General features: G+C 39.7%; 1 pseudogene; it reads left to right on the top strand.

Annotated features, from left to right (window-relative positions):
- Positions 1-3,625: 3,625 nt before the first annotated feature.
- On the top strand, positions 3,626-5,045 carry LOC112824281 (tubulin alpha-1A chain-like; annotated as a pseudogene).
- Positions 5,046-7,787: the final 2,742 nt, after the last annotated feature.

The raw sequence follows: 7,787 nt of genomic DNA, 5'->3' as shown, positions 1-7,787 counted from the left end.
GACTTTTAAATAAAAATTGAGATGTGCCTAATTAATCATGACAAAGTTATTTACTCAGGTAGTTAGCATTTTTAAAGCACCCATAGAATGCATATTATATGTGGAGAAAATGTGTTAATTTTATTTAAAATGGGGATGCCTGGCATGGAAAATAATTTTTCGTATTCTCACAGTGAACCAGCCCAAGCAAGACTGTAGATTCATGGAGAATAAGAAATGAAAAAGAATGGTTTCACTTACTCCAAGCTTCCCAAAGCGTCCACAGGATAGACTTTTTTTAAAAGAAAAATTATATGCAATGATATACTTCAGAGTTTTGTTTTGTTTTGTTTTTTATTCTTTTTTAGTTAGTTTGTTGTTAACTTCATTAGTATGAAGCTTTCTCAGAAAGATCTGTATTTAGTAATCAGGTATGGAATACCTAAAATATGGAAGACCTTGCAATATGTAAAACTTTCATATCGATGTTTTATTTAGTGTATTGACAAAGTGGAGAAAAGAAAAACCATGTTGGGTTCCCAGGACCCAGTTTGATGTTCTAAAACTCCCCAAGAGGCCCAATTTGAAATATGACAGTATTTTTTTCTAATCTAGTACAATACTTAACATTTACTTATTGGTAACTAGATAGTTCTTACTTCTATAATCTTTGATGTTATGACCTAATGCTTCTGAAAATTCCTGTATATCGAAATGTTTGCATTTAAAAGAGATATGAAAAAAATTAAACAAGAATACTTTGACTTTATGTGGTGTGAGACCAGTGCAGAAAACAATATTCTTATATTCTACATGGTGTTTTGTCAAGACTTCAACAATCCATGGGATAATTCAACTCTGAGTAGATTTCATATTAACATGTTCTCGTTTTTCCCCATTTTGGTGGTTGATATTTAACATAGATAACTACTTTCTTGTCTGTGAGCTAAATTCAACAAAATGAATTATGGAAAGGAATCTGATCACATAATTATATTTTTCTATGAAAAATTCTGGAAAAGAGTAAGTTGATTTAAAAAATTGATGTATCTGTGTCTTTGTGGATCAATGTTTTAAAAAAAGAAAAAGACCTGATTGAATTTAAACCATCAGTAAAAGAAACCAGAAAAAATGCCACCATGACATAAATGTAAATATATTATCAATTAGTTCAGATATAGTACTTGACATTTAAGGGTAAGTTCTCCTAATTTAGACACATAGCATTCAGTTTCTTTTTAAGTTGGCTCACATAAGGAAACTAATATGTATTCAATTATATAGAATGAAGACAGTTTAGAATAAAGTCTTATAAGAAATCTAAAGTAAAATATAAACAGTGATTAACTTCATAGAAGGGTCCAAGAGTCAGGATGAAATGAAGGAGAGAGGTAGTATAACAAAAAAATTTTACTTTAAATATTATACCCTTTGCAATGTACTAAATATATATATATTTTATCAAGTATACTTTTTAAAATAAAATGTTTATAGAATTATTTTAGATATTTGATTTTCATAATGATAGCTGAAATATTATGACTATTTGCAAATATATTTTTCCTTGAAGACCTCAAAACTGAACCAATTTTAAATGCATAATTGCATTCTGTCAATCACTTATAAAGGTTGAAGAGTGAAAATACTTGGCCAAATGTCTGTAAAAATATCCAAGTAATAGTTCTTTCTGCTCATTCTTTCTGTAATCTACCCAATTTTCAGGTCCTATTTGGATGTCTTTCACACACACACAAAAATTGTTTTCATTCTCACTTACCATGTAATATACCCCAACTCGAACCTGAGGTCTTCAACTCTACCTGATGACTAAGAAGAATGTGAAGGAAGCAAAAAGATTTTTCATTGGGACTGATCGGGTGCACATCACTAGTCTTTCATTTTCATGTGCAAATGTTGTTTCATCAAAGGTAGGAATAGTGCCCAAACGGCCTTTTCATCTCACACAAAGCTTGGGCATACTCTTGGTGTTTGTTGAATAAATACATGTTTAATCATTGTGGCACTGCCTTTTTTTTTTTTTTTTTAAACTCAGATGCACCTGTTTTTATAAGGACTATTTTTTAAATTGAATTGATTATTTGTTTTAGGGTGATGCAAAACGATCTTATTCTGGTTGCTTTTATAGACTTTTAACAGTCATTAGTTCTTCAGGCAGCAAGGAATTATTTTCCTCCCTGAAGACTGAAATTGAAGTAAACCCAGGGAAATCAGCTTTTCTGGCTACAGTTAGAGGTAATACACGGTATGATGTGAGAACACCAAACATTTTCACTAACACCTATTAACTCTTGAACTTTTTACCAATTCGCTTCACTTCTCTGCACTTAGTTTCCTCATCTACAAAACAAGATTTGTTATTTGACATACATTAAACTTCTTTTTTACAACAGTTTCAGGTTTACAGAAAAATTGCAAAGACAGAGAGTTCAGTTTAGACTTTAAAACAAAATAAAAATGTTACCAGTGATAAAGAAGGACATTCTATAATGATGAAAGGAGGATTCCACCAAGAACATTTAATGATATAAATGAACATGCACCTAACAAAAGAACCCATAAATATGTTAATAAAAAACTGACAGAATTAAGGAAGAAATACACAATTAAGCAACAATAGTTAGAGAGTTAAATATCTCTGTTGTGTTCTTCCCAAAGATGCAGGATGGAACATCACCTATAAATTGGTATGGATATTAAGACTGATGACTCTAGGGCGCCTGGGTGGCTCAGTTGGTTAAGCGACTGCCTTTGGCTCAGGTCATGATCCTGGAGTCTCGGGATCGAGTCCCACATCGGGCTCCCTGCTCAGCGGGGAGTCTGCTTCTCCCTCTGACTCTCCCCCCTCTCATGCTCTTTCTCTCTTTTAAAAAAATAAAAAAAAATAATTTCAAAAAAAAAAAAAAAAAGATGACTCTAGCAGCAATTCAGAGAATGGGTTGGAGGAAGCAATGGTAGAGGCAAAGGAGAGTTGAAAAGCTTTGCAGCAATCGAGGCAAGATACGTTAATGACCTATGAGGGTTCGAGTAACAGTGAAGATGAGGAGAACTGGACAATCTAGACACATTAAAAAGTTAGAATCAGTAGGTCTTGATGATTGATTGGATGTAGGCAAAAGGATTATCAGCCTTACAGTTTGCCCAGGACTAAAGAGGTTCCCAAGACATAAGACTTTTAGTTTCAAAATTAAGAATGTTCCAGGCAAACCATTCTAGTTTTTACAGACCTATGGGGGTACCATGGATATGGATTTTTTCCCACTAACACCAAGAAAGCCCTGGGAAAATGGGAATGAATTTGTCACCCTAATGGGGTTGAAGTTGTAGGTGAGTGAGGGTGGCACTTAATTTCTGGTGCCACTGGTATCTCCAGTCACTGAGACTGGCAAGGCAGGAAAAGAAACAGATTCAGGTGGGAAGAAAATGTTGAGTTTTATTTTTGGACATGTCCAGCTTCAGGGGTTTATAGAATGCCAAAGAAGAAATGTCTAGTAGACAATTAGCTCCTTTTAAGAATCTGGTACTTGACAGGTTCTCTTACAATGATCCCCTAAGAGTCATGCTGTAAGAAGCAATGAACTCTCCTCTTCCTCTCCGCCATCTGCTTGGCTGCCACAAAGCAGCAACCATGTGTGAATGCATTTCCATCCATGTCGACCAGGCTGGTGTCTAGATTGGCAATGCCTGCTGGAAGCTCTATCACCTGGAACATGGCATTCAGCCCAAAGGCCAGATGCCAAGTGACAAGACCATTAGGGAAGGAGACGACTCCTTCAACCTCTTCTTCAGTGAGACAGGTGCTGGGAAGCATGTGCCCAGAGCCATATTTGTAGACCTGGAACCCACGGTCATTGATGAAGTTCACACTGGCCCCTACCCCCAGCTCTTCGACCCTGAGCAACTCATCACAGGGAAGGAAGATGCCGCCAACAACTATGCCAGAGAGCACTACACCATTGGCAAGGAGATCATTGACCTTGTCTTGAACTGAATTTGGAAACTGGCTGACAAGTGCATAGGTCTGCAGGGCTTCTTGGTTTTCCACAGCTTTGGAGCGGAAACTGGTTCCAGGCTCACCTCCCTGCTGATGGAACATCTCTCTGTCAATTATGGCAAGAAGTCTAAGCTGGAATTCTCCATTTACCCAGGCCTCCAAGTTTCCACAGTTGTAATCGAGCCCTAAAATTCCACCCTCACTACCCATACCACCTTGGGGCACTCTGATTGTGCCTTCACAGTAGACACTGAGGCCATCTATGACGTCTATCGTAGAAATCTTGGTATTGAACGCCAACCTACACTAACCTAAATAGGCTGATAGGTCAAATTGTATCCTCCATCACTGCTGCTCTCAGATTTGAGAGAGCCCTAAATGTTGATCTGACAGAATTCCAGACCAACCTGGTGCCCTATCCTTGTATCCACTTCCCTCTGGCCACCTGTGCATCGTCTCTGCTGAGAAAGCCTACCGTGAACAGCTTTCTGTAGCAGAGATCGCCAATACACGCTGTTGAGCCAGCCAACCAGATGGTGAAATGTGACCCTTGCCACGGTAAATACATGTCTTCTGCCTGTTGTACCATGGCAATGTGGTTCCCAAAGATGTCAATGCTGCCATTGCCACCAGCAAGACCAAGTGTACCATCCAGTTTGTGGACCAGTGCCCCACTGGCTTCAGAGTTGGCATTAATTACCAGCCTCCCACTGTGGTACCTGATGGAGACCTGGCCAAAGTACAGCGAGCTGGGTGCATGCTGAGCAACACCACAGCCATCGCTGAGGCCTGGGCTCACCTGGACCACAAGTTTCACCTGATGTATGCCAAACGTGCCTTGGTTCACTGTTATGTGGGTGAGGGCATGGAGGAAGGAGAATTTTTTGAAGCCCATGAGGACATGGCTGCCCTTGAAAAGGATTATGAGGAAGCTGGTATGGATTCTGTTGAAGGAGAGGGTGAAGAAGAAGGAGAAGAACACTAAAGTTAAAAGTGTCACAGATGTGCTGCTTTTACAGGGAAGCTTGTTCTGTTTTGAATATTGAAAAGTTACGCTCTGTTAATTTGTGGATAGCTGTGTACACTCTCATATACAATTACTGACCTATGCTTTAAAACACAATGCTTTGTTACAGACCCAAGCTGTCCATTTCTCTGATGGGCATGAATAAAGTATTCCCCTTGTCTTAAATGAATAAAAGGAAAAAAGAAAAAGAGAAAATTAGATTTTTTTTTTTAAGATTTTATTTATTTGACAGAGAGAGACACAGCAAGAGAGGGAACACAAGCAGGGGGAGTGGGAGAGGGAGAAGCAGGCTTCCTGCGGAGCAGGGAGCCCGATGTGGGGCTTGATCCCAGGACCCTGGGATCATGACCTGAGCTGAAGGCAGACGCTTAACGACTGAGCCACCCGGGCACCCTGAGAGAAAATTAGATTTAAAATATGGCTTGGAAGTTATTGGTATATAGATGGCACCTGAAGCTATGTAAATAAGTAAGACTGCCCAGGAATGGTTTATACCAGAGAAGAGGAGAGGAGCGGGAAGGGAAGTGAGGATAGAACCCTGGGAAACAGCAATAGTTACAAGATATATAAAGGTGACTGAGATGTAGCAGCTATAATGGCAAGATAAACACTAAGAGTACATTGTCTAGAATTCAGGGCAAGACAATGCTGGAAGGATGTGAGGTCAATGTCAAGTGCTGCACACAGATCAGGTAAGATAAAGCCTGAAAATTATCCTTTGGATTTAACAACATGGTCATTATTGATCTCGGTGAAAGCAGTTTTAAGAGAAATGGGAGAGAGGAGTTAGACTGAAGAATGAATGTCAGATAAGAAAACAGAGATAAAGAGAAGAAAGAAAGAAAGGAAAGAAAACTCTTTCAAAAAGTTTCCAAGGAAGAAAAATATAAATGGAATAGATGAAGGGAGATGTGGGGTTAAGGAAAATGTTTTTTATAATGGGTACCTTAGCCCAAGTCTTCTGGGAAACATGCCTGAAGTGAAGATTAAAACACTGTTCTTCATAGGGCACCTGAGTGGCACAAACAGCCAATTCTTGGTTTCAGCTCAGGTCATGATCTCAGGGTCGTGGGATCGAGTCCCACTTTGAGCTCCGCACTCAGCCCAGAGTCTGCTTGAGATTTTCTCGCCCTCTCCCTCTGCCCTTCCTGCTTGTGCTCTCTCTCTAAAATAAATAAATAAATTTTAAAACAGACAAACACTATTCTTCTTTTGTGAGATGCAAGCCCAGGGAAATGAGGGTAAGGAAAGGAGGAACAAAGCAAGGAGGGACACAAACCAATGGGATGAGCTGCACCAAAGCACTGATTGCCACTTCATAATGATCTGTGAAGACACACAATAGGGCGCTCAGCAAGTGTATCTGCAGGCCTTTGTGGAGGGCTGTACAAAGGAAGCACACCCCAGAGTAGTCCCCATGGGGTAGGCAGGAGCGTTGGGAATTTACTTTATCCTTTGCTACTCTTAAATCTCTTCGGTCAATATTCATCCTATAAGAAACTTACTCCTCCACACTTCCAGGCTATGTCATTCAATTCTCTAGCAGTCTTCAGGAAGCCAAATTCCATGCCCTGAGTGTAGTTATTAATCCAATCTGAATAAAACATTCAAGGCCCCCTGGAACAGAGAGCTCAGTGTGTGGGCCACGGGAGCCATGCAGGCTCAAGGCTCCAACTCAGACGGCAGCAAAGGTGCAGTGATGGCAATGGTGCCAGAAAATCAGTCAAAATACAGCTTAGAGAAAAAAGAAATGGAATACATGAAAGCAGAATTAAAAGAAATCATGGGTAGAATAAGAAGTTCCAACAGTTAATAGGGATTTCAAAACATCAAGAATCAGAAAGACATAATATTTGAAGACATAATGGCAGAAAATGTTCTAGAATTGAAGAAAAATCCATGTATGAAGCATGGTATTATATGATGTTGGTGTGCATCTCAGTCTTCACTACCTGTCCTATCTCTTGTTTGAGCTAGTGCTGCACTGATTAATTTCAGGCAGGCACAACCTTATTATACCTTATCTCATGTCTGTCCTGCTCACTTCTCACTTGTTGCCCTGGGGTTTCTGGATTGATATCAAGGCACAGATGCTATGGTACCAAATATGAAAACCCCATAAGTGAAAGGGAGTTAACCTTCTCTGGGGTGACTCTTTGACATCATTTTTCCTCCACCATCCACAAACTTTCAGTGCCAGGTGCTAAACAACACTCACAGGGATAGAACTCCAGGCAGAGGTCTTCAGTCACATTACCAAGTGAGCAGGTACAGTGGGTACAGGGATAAAGCTGGAAGCCATTTCCACACCAGGCTAGCTTACTGTACACAGAAGTGACTGCAAACCATAAAAATATGCTCAACTAAATGATTCCCCAATTAAATTAGATCCCCAAAACATTTCCAATATCACCCAGCTCAAGGGTAAATATGAAAGAGGATATTAGTCTGGGTTCTTCAGAGAAACAGGACCAGAAGGAGATATCTATATAGAAAGAGATTTATTTTAAGGAATTGATTCATACCACTGTGAAGGTGATCTCAAGACCCGCAGTCTGTAAACTGGAGATCCAGGAGAAATAATGGTGTAGTTCCAGTCCAAAAACCAAGGTTGAAGATCCAAGAGGAGCCCATGTTTCAGTTCAAGTGTGAAGGCAGCAGACTTGAGTGAAGTCTCAGCTCAACACTCAAGCAAAAGGAGTTCCCTCTTACTCGTGGAAGGGTAGGCAATCGGCCTTCAACCAATTGGATGAGGACCACCTACATTAG

This window comes from Callorhinus ursinus, unplaced genomic scaffold (assembly GCF_003265705.2).
Source record: "Callorhinus ursinus isolate GAN/ISIS: 27379988/994484 unplaced genomic scaffold, GSC_fseal_2.0 scaffold9, whole genome shotgun sequence".
NCBI lineage: Eukaryota > Metazoa > Chordata > Mammalia > Carnivora > Otariidae > Callorhinus > Callorhinus ursinus.
This window is presented reverse-complemented; position numbering and strand designations above follow the sequence as displayed.